Genomic DNA, 26,458 nt, shown 5'->3' on the forward strand with positions numbered 1-26,458 from the left:
GAGAACTCTTATTTTATTGTTCTACAAGGATTTATTGTATATTTTTATTACTTTTGTCGATAGTGGTGCGAAGTTTGGAAGCAGATTGTGTGGGTCACTGACCCGTAAACAGGTAAATACGTAATTTTCTTGTCAATTTGTCTTGGCGGAGGCCATGACTCCATCTTGTTACTACATCTGCTGGCAGTTTTCGTAATAGGGATGATTTGCTTGTTACAGGTGTTATTTCAGCGTTTTAATTAGAAGGAGAAGGAACATAGAGGACATTTATTCACTACCTAATACGGAAGATAAATCAAAGTTACAAATTACACAAGTAAAACCATAGTAATAGGGGAAAGCTTCGACAAATCCACCGGGTTCCCGGTATTCTATATTCACCAGGTGATTAGACCTTATTTTGTTGGTTATGTATGTGACCTCATTGCCTTTCTTTTATCCTCGCTAAACGCTGTTCCTTTGTCAACTTTTAGCTGCTCCTCACCACGCAGCGAGGTCAAGGAAGGCGCAGAACTTACCTGAACTGCCTCCGGAGCTGTATAATAAATAAGCTGCTGGTGAGTACAATTCTGTTTTGTTTCCATCTGAGGAGTATATCTTGTGTGCCGTGGGATCGGTGTTTTCCTCTTAGATCGCTCATCATTGGTTAGTGCCACAGTTTTTATACCTATTGCATAACCTCTGTCGTATATTTTAACGGTATGAAAAGTTCAACGGAGGTAAATAACGTCCTTAAGGTTAAGATGAACCTAAGTTGCCATTATTCCGCTTGACTAGGACTGGGCGTATTTAACCAAATAATTGCCGTCCATTTGGAACCATGAAAGGCACGCCAACTTAATGGTGTTGATGCCATATAAGGTATAATATTAATAATAAATAAATTCGTTTATTACGGGCAACTTAGCCCATACAATTAATTACCTTACTGACTATGATACATATTACAAATTATTTGTAGATTTCAAGTATATATTCATCCCTACATTATGGCTGTAATGCTTGTCGAATGTTTCGACTGTGTCTCTAGCAAATGTTACCTGCATTGACACTATTCCGCATACATCCTTTGTTATAATTGACTGGAAGCTAAGAGGTCATTATTAAACTGTGTTCGTGTTTTACTTGTACCTAGGATTACTATTACATGTAGGTTACTACATGTAGAACGTTCTGGGCAAATTTGCTAGTAAATTTAGCGGGGCCGGGAGATCCAAGTTATTAGTTCAGGCATTTAAATCACCCATGAGTAATATTGGGGGGGAGTATTTTCCGAGTGGTCATATAGCTTAGCGATGTTGGATTTAGTTAATCATGTGAAATTCTAATAAATCAAAAATAATACTTTCACCCTTTTGCTTGCCATTGAGAAGAGGTTGTCGTTATGTTCCAGCATTGTATGTGCGTTTGCTATCACTTTGACGACTTTAGTCTTAATTTAAACACTCGGAAATAATTTTGCCCCATGCGTGTTATTGTTCAAAACTGTTTCTACAGGGTCCTGTAGCTTACCTGTACGTTCTGTTTCACTCTATTATACCTAATTTAAATTTAACGACTCGTAGATAATTTTGCCCCATGAGTATTTTGTTGAAAAACGTTCCTGACAGGTCCTGTAGTTTGTCTGAACGTTCTACTGCACTAAATTACTCTTAATAAAATTTATTAAACCCGAGATAATTTTGCCCCATGAGTATTATTGTTCAAAAGTGTTTCTACAGGGTCTGTAGCTTACCTGTACGTCCTGTTTCACTATATCATACTTAATTTAAATTTAATGATTCGTAGATAATTTTGCCCATGAGTATTTTGGTGGAAAATGTTCGTGCCAGGTCCTGTAGTTTGCCTGAACGTTCTACTTCACTAAATTACCCTTAATAAAATTTATAAAAACCTGAAATAATTTTGCCTTACGTATTATTAGTAGCAAAGTGTTTTGGGGTGCCATGTGCAGTTTAGCTTAAGTTTTCCCTGTTCCATTTCAGGAGCAGACCTTTACCATCCCCAGGACGCCTTCCTTGGGGAAAGAAGTATTTAAATAGTTATAGTATTGAGATTGTATCTAGCTATAAGCAAAGGGTTGTCGACCGGCGTTCCTTACCCCATTTAATTCTCTTATCTCTAAGTAGGTACTGGTTGTACCATTTCTCGATTATTATTTGAGCACGGGAATACACTTGTGTGACTTATACTTGTTTGTTTTATTTTGTCACGACCGCGTGACGTCATCACAATTTTGGCGCCCGAACAGGGACAATAAGGATACGCTTTACTTATTTAATGATCACATGCTCATTGAACCTTAGGTCGACAACCCTTCTTTGTACTTAGGAAATTGCTCTCATTTGTTTGGTGGTCGACAAACCCTTTATTACATTTTCACGTACGGACTGGTTGCCAAAGTTTAGGGCATAACTTCTGTCATGGAGGACAGACCTATAAATTATAACTTGTTGCATCAGGACGAGCTCGTGTATGAGGTAAAAATTCGTGGTGATGAACCGAGTAAAAATGTTAATGACTTGAGGAAGCAGATACGTGAGCTCGCCCGTGATGCACCTGCTGATGAAATTGAGGAATTTTCTGGTGATATATCTGCGGAATTAACCTTGTTGAGTGGGAAAATCGCAGAGTTGGTTTCCCTATTTGCTGCGAAAACTTTAACTTTAAAGAAAATGAATCGTATTCAGGCCTCTTGTCACCATATTTACTACCGCCTGACGCGTGTCACCCCCGAACAGGAGGCCGACCTCAAAACTCATTTGGAACTTTCCGACCAGCTTAACCGGTATCTAACTAAAATGGACTCAATGTTTAATACGTTTAAGAGTGGCTCTGTGACTCGTCCGGCTAGTGAGCCTTTTGGCCTAGAAGACGTCTTACGGGTGTTAGGAGATCGTAACCAGTCGATCAATTCCTTGAATCACAAATTTAACGGGAAAACGTGTGTGCGGGCGTTTTTACAGAGGTTGGAGGAGCTGTGTGTTTCTAGGGGTATCCGGGATGGTAGACTGTTTGATTCTGCGGCGGAATTGTTTACTGATGAGGCGTTGTGTTGGTATCGAGGTGTAAGAGCTCAGGTTAACAACTGGTCCGAACTTAGGAGAATTTTGATAGATGAATATTTGCCTCACGACTTCGACGAGCGATTGATAATGGAAATTCGTTCCCGAACGCAGGGGCCTGATGAAACCATAGTAAATTATTTAAGCGTAATGGAGAATTATTTCTCGCGTTTGATCAAACCTATGGGGGAGGAGGAAAAACTTAGCATCGTAAGTTTCAATATTCGTCCCTTTTATTCCACTAAATTAGCTTTACAATCCATTACGAATTGGACGGAATTAAAACACAGTTGCCGTTTACTTGAGCGGGCTCGAGAGCGATCCGAACTCTTTTTGGAACCCTCCAGGGCAGGAAAATCCCTAGCGCCCGACTTAGCGTACAAGGGTGGAAGGTGCTCTAAGACTGCGGCTGTAGAGACGGGGAAGTTTTGTGTTCGTTGTCGCGTATCCACCCATAACTTAGCTGAATGTTCGGCTCCGCCCGCTTTGATTTGTTACCGTTGTGGACTCAAAAATGTCACTTTACGAAACTGTCCTCAATGCAATCCTACAGATTCCTCTGGTCAACCCGTTTTGCCTCCCTCATCCGGGTCAAAAAACTGTTAAGGCCGAGTCGCCGCAAGGATATTATCTCATCATCGGGTAATTTTAACGCTTCTGAGTGGCAGCAATGGCTGGATTATGTTAAATTTTTTTTTTGCTTCTCAAAAAGTTGCGACGACTCGTCTTCGAACACAAGAATCGGACTCACGGCCGTTTCTTAAGATTTCTATTTATGATTTACCGTTTTATGGATTATTGGACTCTGGGTCTGAAGTTTCAATTGTGGGTAGTGATGTTGATGTACTGCGTGAATCCGCAACTATTCACAATAGTAATGATTTCCGGCACATTGTTACTGCGAATGGATCGACCTCCCCCGTCATCGGTTACATGCATTTGCCGGTAACGGTCGAGGGACGGACACGCGTGGTTAAATTTTATGTGATACCTGGCATTACTTCTATGATCTTGGGAATAAACTTTTGGAAAGCGTTTGGGATAGCACCGGATGTGTTGGATTTATTAGTTCGTAGGAAGGCTGTGTCCATGGTGGTGCCAACTAAAGCTGCGATTTCTGAGTCTACGGGCAATCATTTGCATCCTTATGATTCCTTAACGGTTGATCAAAGGCAACGTGCTGATGAAATGTTTAAATTGTATGAAGGTATTTCCGCTGAAAGGCAGGGCTTAGGGTGCACCCACCTTATCACCCATCACATAGATACTGGAAATTCCCCACCCGATTAAGCAGCGCTATTACATGTTGTCCCCCGAAAAGCTAGCTGAGCTAAATAGGCAGTTAGATGAAATGATTCAAATGGATGTCGTGGAGGAAAGTAACAGTCCTTGGAACAATCCCGTCACCATGGTACCTAAATCCGATGGGGGGTGGCGATTTTGTTTGGATAGCCGGAAGCTTAACGAAGTGTCCAAGCATGATGCATATCCGTTACCGTATATTTCCCATATCCTCGATCAGCTTCGAGATTGTAAATTTCTTTCTTCCATCGATTTAAAGTCTGCTTTTTGGCAAATTCCTTTAGGCGAAGAGTCTAAAGAAAAGACCGCGTTCACTGTTCCGTGCCGCGGGTTATATCATTTTAAACGGATGTGTTTTGGTTTAACCTCTGCGCCAGCCACTCAGCAGCGCCTTATGGATCGTTTGTTTGGTCCTGAGTTTGGCAATAAAATCTTTATTTATTTGGACGATATTATCATTTTGGGTTCCTCCTTTGAGGAGCATTTGGAACTTCTGATGAGAGTTTTGGAGCGATTAAAGTTTGCTAATTTGACGGTGAATTTGGCAAAGTGTTGCTTCTTTCGACGACAGTTAAGGTATTTAGGGTACGTGGTTGATGACAGGGGCCTCCGCACGGACCCGGATAAGATCCGCTCAATCGTCGATTTCCCTACGCCTACTTGCCGCAAGGATGTCAAACGGTTTTTGGGCACTGCGTCGTATTACCGGCGTTTCATCCGGAATTTTAGCAATGTAGCAGGACCTCTCAATGCGTTGACATCGACTCGCAAGAGTGCCCCTCCATTCGAATGGAACTCCAAGACTTAGGAAGCCTTCGATGAATTGAAGAGTGCTCTTACTTCGGCACCTGTTCTGGCTTGTCCGGACTTTTCACAGCCTTTTATTGTGCATTCTGATGCCTCGGAACATGGAGTTGGAGGAATGCTTACACAGGTTCTGGATGGTCAGGAACACCCTGTCGCTTATTGTAGCCGTTCCTTGAATGCTCAGGAACGGAATTACTCGGCCACAGAGAAGGAGGCGCTCGCTGTTGTTCACGTCGTCGAGCATTTTCGGCCCTATTTGGAGGGTAGTAAGCCTTTTAAGATTATAACCGATCACGCCAGCTTGAAGTGGTTTCTTAACCTGAAAAACCCATCAGGAAGATTAGAGCGTTGGGGATGCCGGTTGTCTCCGTACAATTTTACGATTGAACATCGCAAGGGCTCAGAAAACGTGGTTCCTGATGCGTTATCCCGAGCCGTGCCCGTAGCTAGTATTTCGACTCCCACCCAAGATCAATGGTACAATAATGTTTTGCAGCGTTGTTTAACGAGCCCTCAATCTTGTCCTAACTTTCAGATAATAGGCGACCGGCTTTATTGGTTTACTCGGGGTAAGAATATCTTGGCCAAGGATTTTGAATGGAAGGAAGTAGTGCCTTTGGAACAGCGCGATTCCGTGTTGGACGAGAATCACTCTGATCCTAGGTCTGCCCATCTGGGAATTGCGAAGACTCATAAAAGAATTGGGTTACGATACTACTGGCCGGGTATGTATAAGGACATAGTGGGTTATGTTTCTAATTGTGTTATATGTCAGGCTTATAAACATTCCAATCAGTCTACTCCAGGACTCATGGGGAGTCCAAAAGTGTGTTTGCGACCTTTCCAGTGCGTAAGCATCGACTTGGTGGGCCCTTTGCCCCTTTCTCGTTCCCAGAATACATTTCTGTTGGTTGTTGTATGCGTTTTTTCCAAGTATTGTTTACTGTTCCCCCTAAGGCGTGCTACAGGCAAAGTCATTGCACAAAGATTGGAAGATCATGTCTTCCTCGCCCACGGTGTTCCCCAAACCATTCTCGCTGACAATGGCCCACAGTTTACGGGGCAGGAGGTACAAGCGTTATTTTCAAAATACAGGATACCGCATGTACATTTCAGTCCAGTGTATTGTCCGCAAGTAAATACGGTGGAACGTTACAACCGCACGGTCATAACCGCTATTTCTTCCTTGGTCGGTTCGGACCATCGCACCTGGGACGTGAACATCGCTAAGATTCAATTTGCTCTTAATACTGCCGTGAACGAGACCACGAAGTTTTCTCCTTTCATGCTTGTTCACGGACGTGAAGCTGTCATCGATGGAAGTGTCTATGCAAACACAGAAGAAATTGATGAGATCATTTTTTCATCGCGGGACGATTACGCCCTCCAGTTGGGGGAGCTAAGGCATATTTTCGAGCGAGTTAAGAAAGAGTTGTCCAAGGCGCATGAGAGAAACGCTAAGTATTACAACCGCCGGCGACGGCCGTTGAATTTAAAGGTTTGGGGATTATGTATGGAAACGCTCCTACCGCTTGAGTGATGCTAAAAAGTATTTTACCAGCAAACTGGCCCCGAAGTACGAGCATTGCCGGATTATCAGAAAGCTGTCGCCATTAGTCTTCGAATTAGAGGACAGTAGTGGTAAACGTATTGGTAAGTGGCATATCAAAGATTTCAAAGTGGATTCAACCTTATAGATGTTCTGCTTTTTGTATGGAAAGATTGGTCTTTTATTATTTAGCTGCTGTTTACACCGTAGGCCGCGCCCCACTTAGGGTCGTGCATTGTTCGCAATGATGCCAAGGTGTTAAGGGTCCTGTCGAGGACTGTGTGTCCGGATGAGGTCATCCGCCGAATTCCCGGTGGGAATTCTTTCGTGGGGAAGGGGGTACTGTGACATTTTTTTTTATGAGTCATGACCCGACGCGGTTGCCGCGTCCAATCTGCCGAATCGGGGCGACTGGATGGTTGACGGCGGCCGCCTGAGTCTGTGGCGCGCTGGAGTTTTTTTTTCTCGTTGAGGTCGCTCGCCGTGACTGGGCGCGTTCGCGACACGAGAACTCTTATTTTATTGTTCTACAAGGATTTATTGTATATTTTTATTACTTTGTCGATAGTGGTGCGAAGTTTGGAAGCGGATTGTGTGGGTCACTGACCCGTAACAGGTAAATACGTAATTTTCTTGTCAATTTGTCTTGGCGGAGGCCATGACTCCATCTTGTACTACATCTGCTAGCAGTTTTCGTAATAGGGATGATTTGCTTGTTACAGGTGTTATTCAGCGTTTTTAATAGAAGGAGAAGGAACATAGAGGACATTTATTCACTAATACGGAAGATAAATCAAAATTTACAAAATTACACACAAGTAAACCATAGTAATAAGGCGGAAGCTTCGACAATCCACCGGGTTCCCGGGATTCTATATTCACCAGGTGATTAGACCTTATTTTATTGTTATGTAGTGACCTCATTGCCTTTCTTTTATCCTCGCTAAACGCTGTTCCTTTGTCAACTTTTAGCTGCTCCTCACCACGCAGCGAGGTCAAGGAAGGCGCAGAACTTACCTGAACTGCCTCCGGAGCTGTATAATAAATAAGCTGCTGGTGAGTACAATTCTGTTTTGTTTCCATCTGAGGAGTATATCTTGTGTGCCGTGGGATCGGTGTTTTCCTCTTAGATCGCTCATCATTGGTTAGTGCCACAGTTTTATACCTATTGCATAACCTCTGTCGTATATTTTAACGGTATGAAAGTTCAACGGAGGTAATAACGTCCTTAAGGTTAAGATGAACCTAAGTTGCCATTATTCCGCTTGACTAGGACTCTGGGCGTATTTAACCAAATAATTGCCGTCCATTGGAACCCATGAAAGGCACGCCAACTTAATGGTGTTGATGCCATATAAGGTATAATATTAATAATAAATAAATTCGTTTATTACGGGCAACTTAGCCCATACAATTAATTACCTTACTGACTATGATACATATTACAAATTATTTGTAGATTTCAAGTATATATTATCCCTACATTATGGCTGTAATACTTGTCGAATGTTTCGACTGTGTCTCTAGCAAATGTTACCTGCATTGACACTATTCCGCATACATCCTTTGTTATAATTGACTGGAAGCTAAGAGGTCATTATTAAACTGTGTTCGTGTTATACTTGTACCTAGGATTACTATTACATGTAGGCTAATACATGTAGAACGTTCTGGGCAAATTTGCTAGTAAATTTAGCGGGGCCGGGGAGATCCAAGTTATTAGTTCAGGCATTTAAATCACCCATGCGTAATATTGGGGGGGAGTATTTCCGAGTGGTCATATAGCTTAGCGATGTTGGATTTAGTTAATCATGTGAAATTCGAATAAATCAAAAAATAATACTTTCACCCTTTGCTTGCCATTGAGAAGGGGTTGTCGTTATGTCCCATGCATTGTATGTGCGTTTGCTACACTTGACGACTTTAGTCTTAATTTAAACACTCGGAAATAATTTTGCCCCATGCGTATTATTGTTCAAAACTGTTTCTACAGGGTCCTGTAGCTTACCTGTACGTTCTGTTTCACTCTATTATACCTAATTTAAATTTAACGACTCGTAGATAATTTTGCCCCATGAGTATTTTGGTTGAAAAACGTTCCTGACAGGTCCTGTAGTTTGTCTGAACGTTCTACTGCACTAAATTACTCTTAATAAAATTTATTAAACCGAGATAATTTTGCCCCATGAGTATTATTGTTCAAAAGTGTTTCTACAGGGTCCTGTAGCTTACCTGTACGTCCTGTTTCACTATATCATACTTAATTTAAATTTAATGATTCGTAGATAATTTTGCCCCATGAGTATTTTGGTTGGAAAATGTTCGTGCCAGGTCCTGTAGTTTGCCTGAACGTTCTACTTCACTAAATTACCCTTAATAAAATTTATAAAACCTGAAATAATTTTGCCCTTACGTATTATTAGTAGCAAAGTGTTTTGGGGGGTGCCATGTGCTTCCAGTTTAGCTTAAGTTTTCCCCTGTTCCATTTCAGGAGCAGACCTTTACCATCCCCAGGACGCCTTCCTTGGGGAAAGAAGTATTTAAATAGTTATAGTATTGAGATTGTATCTAGCTATAAGCAAAGGGTTGTCGACCGGCGTTCCTTACCCCATTTAATTCTCTTATCTCTAAGTAGGTACTGGTTGTACCATTTCTCGATTATTATTTGAGCACGGGAATACACTTGTGTGACTTATACTTGTTTGTTTTATTTTGTCACGACCGCGTGACGTCATCACAACCTAAGGTATAAAATATATCTAAACTTGGAAGATAACTTGGTATAAAATACGAAATCCTTAGAAAAATATTACTTAATTTTTTCGTAATGGCTACGGAACCCTATTTTGGGCGTGTCCGACACGCTCTTGGCCGGTTTTAATATTTTTTTATGAACGATGAAATATTGAAAAGAAACAAGTAATACAATGACCTAAGAGATAAACTGACACACACACACACACACACACACACACACACACAAAGTGTAAATTGAGCCCCACTGAGCATAATGTCCCTGCAGCAGCAAGCAGCAGCTAGTTTGTGAGTACGTGTGTGTGTATGTGTGTATTTGTTACTCCTTCAGGCTAAAAACGGCTCGACAGATTTGAATGAAATATGTAGATAGCGGGATGTGTGGAATAACACATAGTAAGTATACCTACTTTTTATCCCGATATTTCAAGGTTGTTTCACCATCCATTGATTAGTGTGATGCCGTCTCCGTCTATTCGAACAAAACAAAGAGAGACGGCATCACATTTAACCGTCAGTTAACACTAATCAATGGATGGTGAAACAGCCCCTTAGTCATGAAATTGGGCACGGTGGTTTTTAAAATGTTACTAGGCCATGATGTAATTTTTAGGAATTACCACGGCTATTTAGTAAAATTCCGAAATCTCAATTAAACTGCTAATTGGTTTATGCGTACAAAGTCACGGCAAACATTAGTGTAAAGATAAAAGTTCGGAGTACAATTATTCTTGATGTAGCAACCCTAAGCTGTCTGCGCTAAATTATTCCCGCTTCCCAAACACGAACATGAATTTAAACGAAAGCCTTAAATTTTCTATTATCTGTACTTACCTGCATTGGATGCCAGTGCAGTGTGCACTCCACATTCATGTTGTTTAACATACGAAGGTAAAGTTACATATCTGTGATTTATAAAAATTGCTTCTTGTAAGAAATGAATGTAGATGAGATTGCAGTTTCTGTTGCAGGGTTTATTGATCAAATTATACTAAAAGCTTTGTTTTGATGAAGAACGCAATAATTTTTGGAAAAATGGGAATAAACAGGAGCATTTACTGCTTTTTCTCGACGTTTCATCAAAGTTATATGAAATTATTACTTCGGAACAAGTTCGGACCGTAAAATAGTCAAGAGCAATGAAAAATTATTGGCTTCCTTAATGATATCTTTTTTTCAAAAAATAGTAGTTTGAGGTTTTTTTTATTCAAAACGAAATCGGTAAAAAATAGTGGCGGCGTGGTTTTATTGGTTGAACGAAAATACTAATAAATACATATATATTAATATAAAATAGGTTAACGTTTGGCCCCAATCTCGCTTACAATATTCCGTGTCTAAAATGGATTTATCAACACAACATAACACAATACCAATTGCTTACCTACTGAATTTCGTTCGTTCAATTAAACGCATTCAGATATATTTTTGATTTTATTTCACTGATGAAACTCAATCGGCCCTTATTTTCTTTTGACTATACAAGGTGTTAAATAATTAACTGAAAACCTCAGACACCCCAATTTTTTTTTTCAATTTAAGTTACTTGTTTGCATTTCTTTTTGAATACCTTCATTATTTGAAAAGATATTCGTGTGTTATCATCATCATCATCATCATCAGCCCGAAGACGTCCACTGCTGGACAAAGGCCTCCCCCTTAGAACGCCACAATGAACGACAACTTGCCACTTGCATCCACCGGTTTCCCGCTACTCTCACGATGTCGTCAGTCCACCTGGTGGGAGGCCTGCCAACGCTTCGTCTTCCGGTTCGTGGTCGCCACTCGAGGACTTTTCTCCCCCAACGGTTATCTGTTCTTCGAGCGATGTGGCCTGCCCATTGCCACTTCAATTTGCAATCACTTCCATTTCACTTGCACTTCAATTTCGTGTGTTATGCTAAGTCAGTAATTCAACTTCATTTCTAACTCTACATCTTAGCTCTACATACACCTTACACCTTACACTCATAATTTGTATTTGTCAGTTGCGCTTTGACGTTTTTAGAAGAAAATCACACATTGACAGCAAAACGGCCAGTATTAAATTATCGGAATAGTATGCAACCTCGCTAAAATATTAAATTAGCGCCTGTTGCAGCCTTAACTTTTAGACTGGGCACAATAAAAAAGGGATTTAAGAACACAAACACAACCTAATTTAAAACATAGTGTAATCAATTCTACTCTCGATTCTGAGCAAACTACTTTCTGGTTTTCAGTTATTTAAATAACACCTAACATTATGGCCCAGGCATCAAATTGTTAAACACTAATGATATTCCAAGCTGGTTAGTTTATCAGCTTTAATTATAGTTAACTGGCCGTCGAAAATAACCCAAGCTATCTAATATTTCAAGCCAAACTCCACCGCAAAAACCGCGGCTTACCGAACGTTCTAGAATAACAAACAACAAAGTTTTAACACTAGTATAAATAGAGTTTTAAAGCCAGTGCAGCGCGTCCACAGGCTGTAGAGCTGCCACGCGAGCTCGTTGTCACTATTTTATACAGCCAGTTTGAAGATAAAGTAAAAATGTCTTGGGTATGCTTGTGACAAATCGTATAGCATAGCAGCCTATCGTTTTAACCGTCTTTATTCAAACGTCAATTATGATATAATCGATTTAATATTAATATTCGACGGACCGGCAAGCGCAGCGTAGACGTCCACCAACGAGATAGACGGATGACCTGGTTAAAGCCAGTTCACGGTAGATGCAAGCCGCTTCCAACCGAAGCAACTGGAAGTCTATGGGGAGGCCTATGGCCAACAGTGGACGTCCTACGGCTGAGATGATGATGATGATGATGAATATTAATATTCGATGATTACTCGGAAGGAAGGTCATAACAACCTGATTAAACTAGTTAAGGAATGGAGTTTCCTTTTCAGCCGACTCCAAAAAAGGTGGAAGTTCTCAATTCGTCTGTATTTTTTTTGTGAATACAAAAATCAGCAGATACCGATATAATTATCTGTCTTTTAATTTCATAAAACTACTGAGTAACATCTCTTTATCATTGCTAAAATTACAATAGTGAAGAAAATCACGTAGCCGCGACGCTTTTTATTGACCTAGAAACCAGTAAAGGACACTACATTATTGTTTATGGTGAAATTAATAGGCTTATTAAAAAAGCCACACATTTTTAGACAATCTGTACTACTACTCAAAGTCAAAGTCAAAGTCAAAATATCTTTATTCAATTTAGGATATAACAAGCACTTATGAATGTCAAAAAAAATCTAACACCGGTTCGGAAATACCTCTGCTGAGAAGAATCCGGCAAGAAACTCAACGAGGTATATTTTTTTTAACAGATTTACTATATTATTAAATGATATGTATACATCACAAGTATTTAACACAACTTTATTTTCAACACAGTAGTTCTATTTACTATATCTTCATATGAATGTGCTTACCTACTTAAATCTGCTTTTATTGATTCACGGCATTTCACTAGATTCATACCAGATAATATTTTATGCATTTTCTATCAACCCACTCTGTGAAAGCTTTCTGGGAATTCATTTTTAGATTAAACTGAAAGGTTATTTATGAGCACTAGATAAAGGTGATCTTTCATAATAAAATTTTTATATGTAGGTATTCCATTCATGTGTTTCACGTTTGTAACGTATTGATAGTATTATTTATGTTTCATTCAAAGTTTTATCGTCATTATCAGGACGGATGCATTTGATATAATTAATAAAAAATAAACGTATAAGTATTAGGTATTGTTGGAATTTTGGTTATAATTTAAGATAAGTACAGCTTTTATTTCTTTCTTTGAATTTACTGTAAGTACTAAAATTAGAGCGATAAAAGTGAGCTCTCTAGAGTCTCAAGAGTTAAGTTGGATATTGTTAACATGTAGTTAATTTTACAAGACTTATCGAAAACAAGATTTATTTGACGTAGAAATCTTCTTTTCCGCATCACTGAATTTTTCAGAACTCATATGCGAAATGACTTAGAATAAACAACGGTTTTTACGGTAAAGGAAACTGTGAAGAAACCTGCACACACATGCGTAAAATTTCAAGTGTGTGAATTTCCTGACCCACATTGAGGCCATGCGGGAACTGCAGCCCAAGCCTTATAATTCGGAGAAGAGGCCTATGGCACGCAGGCTGAGAAAAGTTGTTAAGATATACCTACCTACTGAAAATATAAAGATAATAATAGCGTCCAAAATACACAGTTTTCAACTAATTAAATCGGATAAACAGCACACAGCGCTTAAACACCGCGCTGTTGGCTCAGATCAGCAAACAACGAATCATTAGTAACACAAAATTAAATACAGCAAATTCTAAACCGCAGCCTATTTACTCTGTTCGCGTTTGCCCCAAAAGGTCGTATAACGGTTGCCAACGCAGCTATTATACGACCTTTACTCAGCTCCGTGCGATATTAAAATCACAACTCGTGCTATTATTTAGGGAATCAAAAAGATTATGCAAATAATGAGTGGCGCGGCGGCCGTGCAAATTAATTTCCAAGTTAAATAATAATTTACTTGCACTGAATGGGAAAGTTGGTTTGCAGCTGGATTAAAAAGCCTAAGTTGAGTGAAGCTTAAAACTTTTACGAGGTACTTACTGAATAATCAACATCATCATCATTGAACGACGAAGTTGTACCTGGCTCTGCTACTGCATGTGTAAGACTACATCTACACCTATGCGACACATATGTGTAGTTTTTGTGTTGGTTAACTCTGTTAGCAGTCCTGGATTTGTCAATAGGCCGTATAGGCCGCGGCCTAGGGGCGGCAGCGGCCTAGGGGCGGCAGATTTTAACGTGAAAAATATTTTAGAAAGTTACATAGAGCGGCGGATATAAGGTGGCCTACACTCCTAAAAAAACTAACAAAAACATAAATCCGCACTGTCTGTTAGCCGTGATCGTCTAGTGGTTTGACCTATGGCCTCTCAAGCAGAGGATCGTGGGTTCAAATCCGGCCTCGCACCTCCGAGTTTTTCGAAATTCATGTGCGAAATTACATTCCAATGCTTAATTTTCCAGACAGCTACCCAGTTCTAGTTTCAGTTCCTCTTTCAACCGTTTTTTTGCTTGTATTTAAGTTTCGCCATTTGTCTCACAGAGTTAAAACCAAACCATCAAAATTTTCAATTGCCCTGTCGACGCAGCGTCCTGGAACCAGATTGATGGCCGACGTTCTGTCACCCCGCCCGCAGTGTAATTGAACTTTGACACTAACTTTTGAATGAATTCGGAACTTTTGAGTCACTCGATTTTATTTCAACTACAATTGTGAGTTTAAAGCACTGACGACGGGTCTGATCATTCTACTAATAATATAGTTATGTATAATAAACGGACGACCGGATAGCGCGGTGGTAAGAACCTGACTACGAAGCTTCAGGTTCCGGGCTCGATCCCCTGTTCGGGCAGATATTTGTAAGAATAATGCGAATGTTTGTTAACGACTCTTAGGCGTATTATGTATTTTTTATCTTTATAAATATGTTTATATTGTTGTCTAATACGCATAGTACAAGCTTTGCTCTTAGTTTTATTCTAGCGTAAATTTTCCCATGATATATATTTTGTTTATTAAATTTAGTAAAAAAATGTTACTATTTGATAATTAAGTTTGTCAATTGAATTTTGTTTCTTTTCTACAATAAAGAGTTTGCATTAGGTACATATTTGCACTTTTTAGTGTAGCTAGTTGCCATGGTAACGTCTCCTGGGTCACTTCTTAACAAGGAACGACCCCACAACCCCAATAGGCTTGTGACGAAAAAAGGAAATATACAAATCCAAGTCGTTCATTAGTCATGATTATTTATGAGCGAGTTCGTATTCCGACTCGCGCTTGGCCTTTTTCCGGTGGCTCTGACCTAACTACCTAACGAATAAATAGCTGTGACCACAACCTTTTTTGAGGGCTGGATCCGCGCCTGCTTCTTAACCGCATGATTTTATAGTGTAGAAATCCACTAAAAGTTAGGAGTTGTGACAGTTTTAGGTACTTGGGTGCTTCATGGCTCATCTCGTAAGCATGCTAGTAGTATGTATTATTACGATGTACACGATTTCATAAAAAAAATAATTAAATAAACCAGCCAAGAGCGTGACGAACACGGCCAAAATAGGGTTCCGTATCCATTACGAAAAAAATAAGTAATATTTTTCAAAGAATTTAGAGGGGGGGGGGGGGGGGAGTGCGCTCGATTTTAATGAAAATTTTCACTTTAAAGTTGAATATTTCGCAAACATATCACTAAATCGAAAAATCGTCTTGGAAAACCCCTAATGGCTTTAAAAGACCTATCCAACGATACCCACACTATAGGGTTGGATGAGAAAAAAACACCCCCACTTTACGTCTATGGTTTTTTTTACCCTATATTTTTTTTTGCATATTTATTGTACCATTTTGTCGGCATAGTTTACATATATATCCGTGCGAAATTACAGCTTTCCAGCATTGATAGTCCCTGAGCAAAGCCGCGGACGGACAGACAGACAGACAGCGAAACTATAAGGGTTCCGTTTTTGCCATTTTGGCACCCTAAAAAGAAGTGGTTTAAGCGTGAATAGGTAAGAGACATTGCCATTTATAATAATATTAGTAAGGGTGAGGCGGCTTTTATATCAAAACAAATTAGACCGCAAATGCAAATGGATTAGGCTTCGGGCTTTTAAGAATATGCAAAAATACACTAATTTCTTGCAAAACAAAGCAAAAGCTGTTAAAATTTAATAACAAAATACAATTTGAATACCAAACGAAGCGGGCAACAAAAGAATATGCTGGAAATATCAAGTAAATATAACGTTGCCTTGGACTTAAACTGCGTGTTTAAAATGGTGACTCGAATATAGCGAAGGAAAACGCAAGGGTTTTATTCGCATACCTAAATATTTTTGTCTGGAGTGAAGGGAGGGGAACGATCTCATAGGTGTGAAAGATGCTGGATATTTCGTAAATAGAAGCCTATGTTTTACCCGTATCAAAAAGCTGCATCAAAGTCTCGAGATTATAAAAAATAGACACTAAATTACTTAATTTAAATTATTTATTGAATCAGGCGTTACTTTGCGGAGGTCCATATCAATGAACTAAAATAATTTATTTGCTCACCCGCGACCTTAAATAACGTCTAAGGCCTTAATAAAGGTACTTAAGGTCGCGGGTGAGCAAAGAAATAATTTTTGTTCGTTACTTAATTTACTATATTGTCTATCATCTTGCGTGAACCACATATAGGGCGGCAGCGGGTGGGAGGGGATCCCATGCCCCAATGACCTTCGATCTGAATTCCTTAGTTTTCTAATGTTTTTTGTAGCTTATTATATTAACAACAACGGCTTTAAGCAATATAGTATCCCATATTTACTTCAAAGTTCATTGTTTTCGAGATATTTGGCATCAAAGTTGAACAATTTTAGAAAACCAGTTTTTTGGCCATAACTTTTGTGTTAATTAGTTTCAAATGAAAACCCTCGACCAGTTTTTAGAGACGTCAAAGACGAACCCAAATATGTAGATTTCGTATATGTTAGATCTTTCACGTCAATAGAGATACGAAATAAGTGTTTTTTTAGACAATGTTTAAAAAAATCATACAAAATTAAGTATTCATTTTTTTCAAAATCCGGTAGACAAAAATGGAGATAAAAGATTGGAGAACCGATAGCCGTTTGACTTATAATTCTATCTGTAGTGCAAAAGTAGGAGACACGATTCAAAACTTGTCAAAAATCGATGAAACCTCGGGTAGCCCCTTAAGTGACTGTCTGTGTATGAACCAGCGGCGAATGCGGAGCGGGACGTGCGTGGGTGAAACGGTATGATGATGATGATTTGTCATCATCATCATCATACCGTTGTTACCGGTAGTTGTCTACGCACTCTCAACCCGATCCACTCCCGACCTGCTTTCCCGTCTGTTATACACTTTAATGGTTGTGAACCATTAAATCTGACACTCTCATTTAAATTCTTTGTTCCCTCATCCTATACGTTTCTTACCTCATCCTATAAATAAAGTGGTGAAAATGATTGTGATTCTGGATGATTTAGACAATAAAGCCTTTGGTATAAGGTATAAATCCGGGGCTGGCTTGGAGCACTCTTGTGTAGCAATTCAGGTCAAGTATCACTTTAGGCGTAAATTATTCCAAGACAATGTTTGAACGTGACTAAAAATATACTTTTGAAGGCCTATAGCACATCAGGTAATATTGGTGCCAATTATTTGTTTTTAAAACATTCTTAAACACTCACCCTTGAGAAAGATCTTCTGAAAAGACTGAAACTAGTAGGATAATTTCTAACTCAAACTCGTGAGATGGACAGTTTAGGTCTGTAATTTTATAAGGGTGCCGAGTGTCTAATTTTGTCAACTTTCAATTATTTTTGGCAAATTAAAAATATTAATTTGCTCTGAAAGTACTGAATCAATGAAGTAGAAAATTGGTAGGTAAATAGTTATGTTAGTCGGTCACCCAAACCCGGACTGAATTAATTAATAAAAATTAACTTCCGTGGGGGGCACTTTTGGAGGTAAACTAGGCATTAGGGTGGTGATGGTTACGATCTTGTGAGAATGCCGTACTTTAACATAAAATAGAAGCAGTCCAACATAAAACTACTATATAATTAGGTATACAATCGACCAAAGGAACTCAGCCAAAAACACAACCTCTTCAAACTTGCTGTAACAACGGTAAAAATGTGGCGTTTCAAATTTACCTGTCGTCCGTACTCCTTTACTCTACGATAAAACAAGTGGGAGTTGTAAGAGGGAGGCAGTCTGAGAGGCCTTAATGACTAGAGGACGTCGCTATGAATGTAACTTAGGCTGGAATATAATGGCTGCTTTTTAGAATTACGGTGGTACTACCACCTAGTGGTTTTGCATCTCCATCGATCACGCTAAATTAAATAATCCTGCTTCTCTCTTTTAAATAACACAAAAATAAGTAAGGGGTAGCATGAACTAGCACAAAAACCAGAAAAGTGAGTTTCGTACTTTCCTAGATATTACATATACATATGTCCTATGTTACTTTACTTAGATAAAATAATTATAATTTAAATACCATAGATTGTTGCTATAAAATTAAATAAAAGCATGTAATAATAAACTGTAATTTAAATAAATTTAAATATTTATAAACTATCCTATTTTGAACGTGGCAACTCCTAGCAAGCGCTACAGTAGGTACGGTGTTAGGGGCCCTTCACACGAGCGTGCCGAGACATTTTAATGAAGCCGTGTGGACGCCTCTTAAGTGTTGGCTTATGATGGCTTAATAATGTAGGGAAGCTGTTGTAGCGGGGAGAAAAAAGAGGGGTTGGTTTGTAGTACCTTGATTATTTGACGTTTGAATTCGGTTATTTTTTCGAGTGGTGTTGGCATGGCCTTGTGCATTCCGTTCGGACAGGTATCAGCTGCTAATTCTGCCATCAAGAAGTAGTGCTTGATAACCAAAAAGCAAAGCTTTAGAATAACCCCTTCCACGGAATAAGTCGAACTACCAGTCCCTGTATATCTACACGGGATGGAATAAGCCAGTTTTTCCCGCAAGACGCGATTATCCGGGCGAATTTATGGCCCCCACAGGCCCCGCACTGAATTTCAATCTCGAACTGATTAATTTTTTTCCGAGAAATATAGGATTTAAATTGCTGTTCAAATAGCTTGGTCCCAGGTGGGGTCGGTTGAATAAGAAAACCCCTTTTCGCTTCAAACGTTCATAGTCGGGTTTTTCTTCTAAGTCTTTTATTTAAATTTGCAACGTTTGTATGTAAGTTTGCGAGTTGTGGTTATAAAATTGGCAAGTCATTTTTTGACCAGTTCTTGATTTCGGATTGAGCTGAAATTTGGCATATTAATGTAAGTCCGGTAGCAATACAATAATCGGGTAGCGAAATTCTGATGATACGGTCAGGGTCGTCTCCGCAGGACGGAACTTTTGAACGGTTAAGAGCGTTTATACCTGCTGAGCGGAAGCAATATTACCATGCTCTCGCTGCTTTCAGAGCATGACATGAGCGCGTGTGAGCTAACTTTGGGGGCGGCAGACGTGAACTTGCCTTCGAAATCCAAAAGCTTAATGGTTACTTGACCTGAAATGTATATTTCAGAACTAAATTATTGTTATTATTATTTTAAAATTTATGACGGTGGAAGCATTCTACACTTCCACTGAACGTAGATATAGTTTAGATATAGTTAGTGTTTAGTATTGTAACTAAGGGACCCCATACATCCCTGTATTTTTATTATTATTATTTTTGTATTTTTTTTCTTTAATTGTATAATATAGTTTTTAAGTATTTTATTTGTAATTATATTATTATGAAAAAATGACTTTCTGCCAAGTTTCTTGCGGCGCATTCTTCTTGGCAATGATGGTCTTTCCGAAAGCGCTGGTAGTTTAAAAAAATGACGTGTAAAAGTGCCCATTGCGGCCTATTTACTGAATAAATCATTTGAATTTTGAATTTTGAGCTGGAAACGTTGCATTTTTGTTAGTTTTCTCGATTATTCTATAAAAATTTAATGAAAATTAAAAAGACTATAAGTTATTGTGTCTTTTTTTCTATTTTCGATGCAGTGGACGTTTTGAGACTGTGAACACTGTGGGCTGCAAACTACTGCAAAGGAGTTATACTAGTACATATAATTGATATGTTAGAACATATACTCAGCGACACAAAATTTGGCCCACTCTCCATACAAATTTACCTATTACTGTATACATTTGAGGGCCAGATTTTTTGCCGCTCAGTATACATCTATACATCTATCTATACATATAATAAAGCTGAAGAGGGTCGAAAGTCTGTACATGGAAGATATTCGAAAAAAAGTTGGCTGGGGATACTTAGAATCGATAACAGAACACGTTCCAACAGTTTTTAGAATTTTTGTCTGTTTGTCTGTTTATCTGTTTATCTGTTTGTCGTTTATTTGACCGCGCATCACGTGAGAACGGCTGAACGGATTTTTATGCAAACTTTACTAATCTGACGAGAAAATCCCCGGCCAGGTTATAGGCTATAAAAATTCGACCCTTAGGGTATAAAAATTCAACCCTTAAAAGTGGAGGTAGCTACTACATTCGATTCGATTGAGTTAAGTTTCCACCTTCAAGTTTTCAAATACGTGCTATGACTATCAAGTACCCTGATAAACTAACAGATGGCGCTGAAATTAATAACTTTGTGACTCGAGTAAGGAAGGATTTTGCCAAATTAACTCTAAGTTTAAAAGAGGGAGTACGGATATCAACAAATAATTGAATAATTTAATTGATTTAATGATACGACTAAAATTAAACGACAATAAAGTAATTGCCACACATTACAATGCCATCTTTTGGAGAACTGGGTAAACAGTATGTAATGGAGTAAACTAATAAAAAAGAGTTTACTTACATAGTTATACTTAGTTTTTTTTAGCATTAGAAATAGGGTAAACAATCTTGACGAGTCTTTTTATTGAAAAACGTTTTAAAAAACAGTTACTATTACTTTTATGATACTAAAAGCATGTAAATGATCATTATATCCTTGCTAATTGTTACTATTTGCTGTGACTTATTTTTCAAAAGTTTTTTTCAATAAAAACACATCAAGATCGCTTGCCTTCTTTCTAATGCTAAAAAAAAGAACTATAAGTACTTAATGGTAAAATCAACACACATATCAACACGCGTACGAGTATAATTCTATACATCTATCTTATATCTATACAAAAGTTGGCTGGGGATACTTAGAATCGATAACAGAACACGTTCCAAAAGTTTTTAGAATTTTTGTCTGTTTATCTGTTTGTCTGTTTATTTGACCACGCATCACGTGAAAACGGCTGAACGGATTTTCATGCAAGCTTTACTAATCTGGCGAGAAAATCCCCGGTCAGGTTATATAGACTTTAAAAATCCTACCCTAAAAGGGGGGGGGGGGCGGTAGCCGCTACTCTTGATTAAGTTAAGTTTGCACCTGAATCTTATGACGCTACTTAGGAAGGAGGTGCAGACTTATTTTCAAGTGTTGTACGACTATCGAGTACCCTGCTACACTAACAGATGGCGCTGATTTAGCCAAATTGACTAAGTTTAAAAGAAGGAGTACGGATATCAAGAAATTTAGGTAATTGATTAAATAATATAACAAATTTAAACGACAATAAATTAATTGACACACATTTCACAGTGCCATCTTATGGGGAACTATGAAACATCCATATTCATACGTATTGCCTCTTTTAAGCACTTAATAATTGTCACGAAGGTGAGTACTAAAAAAAAAAACATTTTTCTCTTTCTTTTGCGGAGTAAATTTCAAACGATTTCGGAATTGGGACTCGCATTTTTTAGGCGTTACCATGCCTTCCCGAAAAAAACGAATCTTTTGCGAAAGTCTCGCAGCGCATTAGGACTACCAGGGGCACGGCACGGTCTCAGGAGTCTGAGGAAGACCGCGATGGGAGACTCAGTGGCGCTCTAGCCAGGCAGGCCGCTTCGCTTTCGGCTGAAACGGCAAGCCAGCGCGAGGCTGGGTTGCGATGCAATCCAATCTTTGCGATCACTCGATGTAGGAAAATAGTAAGCGAAAAATAAAAATCTTATTTCTTGAGCAATTTAGATGTGAAACTTATTGATCATGATCAGATTTTTCAGTTGATTGTTTAGCTGTAGTTTGAAGGGATTTTTCGAAAATTCCACGAAACGGCCAATGCGGGACATTAACTTCATTCCTATCGAGTATTGTGTAAATATAAAAATCTACGCAGACGAAGTCGCGGGCAAAAGCTAGTATATAGATATTTCCACTCTATTGGTTTATTCCTTTGAAGCAGATTAACATGTACATAGAAACATAAAAAAACGAAAGCATACAAATAACTCTTGCTTTTAAATTTATACCGTGTTACCAAAACTAAACAAAAGATATAAGAAACATTAGATACCGACCATGCATTCACGCCGAACTGTTTCGGAACACAGTTGAATTTCCCTTGGACAATAATAATAGTACTTAATGCGAAAACAAGAGCATTTGCGTTCCGGAAGTGGCGGCTCACATCCGGGAGGAACTTCCGGGATAGACTCACACAACGGAACTGTAACGGAATTATGGGATAAATAAGCGTAATTGTATTATTCAAAGGTAGTCGGATATTCTGCGGTATTCCGGTATTCACTGGGATCTGGGAAATGAAAATTAAATTTTATAAAAATGTACTAAAAAAATTCAATCAGTACGCCTGTCAGTTTATCAGAAAATATTCAATCAATTCAATTAAACAAAAATTATAAAGACCTAACGCGGCCGCGCGGCCGGCAGGGAATTTCTCTAAACGACCACCAGCTGTAATTTAATTATGATCCAAACTCCAGAGTAATTTTAAGCAATTGGTTGAATTGGTAGGTATTCAAGTCGTAACTAAAGCCGAGTTTAGACTTGCAAGAAAAATCGTGCAAGTTGCATTACATTGCGGCGCTCGATTGACCACTACAAACTCGTTGGCTTTACGGCCTCGCAATGTAATGCAACTTGCAAGATTTTTCTTGCAAGTCTAATTCGCTGAAGACCCGGATGCTATATTAGGCTGACTTTTAACGTAATTAGTATAGCTATTGTTTTATGGATAATTTGGAATTATATTTAATTTTTTCATCTTCATAAATGAAAAGACTAAATAAATTCTGTTAGGTAGGTAAGTATTTCAATTTAATTTGCTCATTTCAACTTATTTTGATTTGTGTTAATTAGTCAATTTCAATTTTAGATTTGTAAACTTAATACAATTTATTTAGTTTGTAATTTGATTGAATTTAATTTGTAATTTAACTGGTATGTTTTTCAATTAAATTTAATTTCATTCATGATTTAACGTAATTTGTTCTATTTATTTTAAAGTTATATCTATGGAGGTTTGTCTGAAATCATTTTTGTTTCCTTTAATTTCATTACGAGAAAAGAATTCTAAAATTTATCGTTTACCACAAAGTCAGTTCAACATTCCACTCATTTCTAAACGTGATTCCGCACCTCAATATACACATATAAAGCGGTACACCTTGTCAGACGTCGGTACACGGCTCATCACTATTAAACCGCCAAAGTTGCTCAAAACACTTGCAAAATACACGGCATTAACGCGTGTGTGGTAAACTAGGGATGGGGCACGACAATGGGTTGGCAACTTGGTATCCAACGTTTTAAAACATCCACACGCTTGCAGTAACAAAAAAAAACTGGATGAGAGTCAGGCTCAAAACCGAGGTTACCTCACATTCTTTTATTTGATCTACAATCTGGATAAGTATATCCTCATCCTATTAAAATATATCTCAAATACACATCGTCCACAAAATGATCAACAGTTTTTCTAGATGTATTCATCCAGTGTTGGCTGAGCCCTGTTTCTAAGCAAAATGTACGCAGTGTGTGGTCATTTTCGATGGTTACTGACAGACAGACGTAAAAAAGGATTTTTAGACTTTTGTTATTGGGAAACGCCGCGGCTCTGAACGGTTGTATTGTTCCATGGATGAACTTTGATTGAATTCGAAACATGTCACAGGCGTCACGTACGTGTAGTCTGGTGGTGTGATATTCGGGCTTGTGTGACATACAGTGTGGAGGTAGAGGAGTTGCATTAGCTTACATTTGTTGCATAGAGCTATCGAATAAGGTCGCGGGTGAGCAAAGTAAATGTTTATAGTTCATTTATATGGACCTATTGCATTGCATAGTAACGCCTGATTCGATCAATTATGAAGTAAAAAACAACAAACCTTACGAATTTATATCTAACATGAACATTAAGTAACATCTAGCACAATTTAAAGTTGGATGTTAAATATGTATTTAACACCCAGCACTACCACGCATCCGCTGCGTTGCGAAATCTTTTGAACAAGCTTAAATTTTAGATCTCTTAATGAGATTATGTTGGTATTATTGCGTAAACGTATCACGCGCAGTTTAATGGAATAAATTAATGAATCATTTAATGAAACATTGCTACTTGTGTTAGGGCGGGTTTTGCAGAGTTTTAACGAAGTTATGGTCTTAACTGTGGAAATTTCGAATAGCTGGCAAACGAGCATGCGGGTCACCTGATGGTAAGTGATCACCGCCGCCCATGGACACCTACAGCATTATTAGGACTACGGGCGCGTTGCCGACCTATAAGGGGGGGGGGGGGGCTTGGCCTCCGGATCCCCACTCACCATATGAAACAGTAGCAAAACTACTATTTCACGCCGGTATTCTGTGGGAGTGTGGTACTAACCCGGTCGAGCCGGCCCATTCGTACTGCAGCCAGCAAGCGGTTACAGTAAGGCTCTACCACACCAAAATTTACTTAAATACATTTAAACACTCAAGGGTCGAGAATGAACATTCATATTTTAATCAATTGATTGAATCAGGCGTTACTTTGCTGATGTCTATATCAATGAACTAAAGCAATAATTTTGCTCACCCGCGACCTTGTGATAGCTACGTTTATGCAAGATATGCGTGTTCATGCAGTTCCTCCACCTCCACACTGTTAGAACACACACAAATCACACAAACTCATCTACCACACTACACTGACGCGTATCGAACTCAACCAGAGCTCATGTTCAGAGCAACACAACCGTAACCCATGTTATAATGTTATATGCGTAAACACGCATATCTTGCATAAACGTAGCTCTCATAAGGTCGCGGGTGAGCAAAGTTATTATTTTAGTTCACTCATATTTTACATCATTTGGGCGAAAGCTTAAAGGCTATTTGTTGGCATTTCAAAAGCCCTCTCCTTCCAGCACTATTTTACAAAACATCTTTTTGATTCGGTTGTTATTTTTAATTTTATTTTTCGTTTAAGCCCACGGAAGGATGTATGTATACTTCGCAAGTGGAGTATAAAAAAGTTGTAATAATTATGTGAGCCGTGGTGGCCTAGTGGTTTGACCTATCGCCTCTCAAGCAGAGGATCGTGGGTTCAAACCCCGGCTTGCACCTCTGAGTTTAGAAAAACATCGTGAGGAAACCTGCGCAAACCGCGAAGCAATTCAATGGTGTGTGTGAAGTTCCAATCCGCACTGAGCCCGCGTGGGAACTATGGTCCCAGCCCTCTCATTCTGAGAGCAGGCCTGTGCCCGGCATGGGACGTAAGGGATGATGATGATGAAGGATGTATACTTGGCAAGTGGGTGTATAAAAAGTGTAATATATTATTTACTTGCTCCGTCGGTGATAGAACCCGGAACCTTTAAATAAAGTCAATATTATTTTATACGAATACTCCATAATATATTAAACAAAACTCAACTCTCCTGGACCCCAGCTAATGCTAAATACATCAGCAACATCTGTTAAAAGCGGAATTCTTTCATTGATCTAAAATTAAATTGCGTAAAAAGTTTTATGCTTTGGTTTTGTTTCAAGAGTGTAGTCAGCACAATAAATCGAAAACGGAGAATGAGAAGCGAAATTAGATACACATCTAGTAGCGAATACTTGCTTACCGCCCTTAATACTTACTTAACTTACCTAACTTACTTAACTTTTTTTTAAATTGGTCCATATCCATTCCCAAATTTAAGTCGTTAAGTAGAATCGTTTATTGCTAATTCCGCGGGAACTATGCAATTTCGGAGATTAATGCTCTATGTCCTTCCCGGGTTTGTACTATGTGCATACGAATTTCACCTAAATTCGGTTCAGCGGTTAAGACGTGAAGTGGTAGGTAACAAACAACATACAGACTTACAAAGTATCGAAATTATAATTAATATTATTGAGATTAACTTTACTATTTTTCATATCATAATAAACAAATAAAAAACTTTTCTATTAGTTAAAAACAGAAACGTCTTCCTATAAAATACCTGAAGAGGCAGAGGTAAAGAACATTCAGCAAGAAACGGGACGTTTAAAAATTGTTAACTCAAGAAAATATTCTATACAT

General features: G+C 38.7%; 1 long non-coding RNA gene across 2 annotated transcripts; it reads left to right on the forward strand.

Moving 5' to 3' along the window:
• Positions 1 to 429: 429 nt before the first annotated feature.
• Positions 430 to 9,420, forward strand: LOC141445228 (uncharacterized). 2 transcript variants are annotated; one of them, XR_012453302.1, is made up of 3 exons: positions 430 to 557; positions 1,986 to 7,779; positions 9,215 to 9,420. It is a non-coding gene; the product is annotated as an uncharacterized lncRNA (long non-coding RNA). The 2 variants fall into 2 exon arrangements; XR_012453303.1 differs by lacking the exon at positions 9,215 to 9,420 and having other exon boundaries at positions 1,986 to 7,608; positions 7,696 to 9,158.
• Positions 9,421 to 26,458: the final 17,038 nt, after the last annotated feature.

The sequence above is a fragment of the Choristoneura fumiferana genome, unplaced genomic scaffold, assembly GCF_025370935.1.
Source record: "Choristoneura fumiferana unplaced genomic scaffold, NRCan_CFum_1 Sck3bRy_69;HRSCAF=245_pilon, whole genome shotgun sequence".
Classification (NCBI taxonomy): Eukaryota; Metazoa; Arthropoda; class Insecta; order Lepidoptera; family Tortricidae; genus Choristoneura; species Choristoneura fumiferana.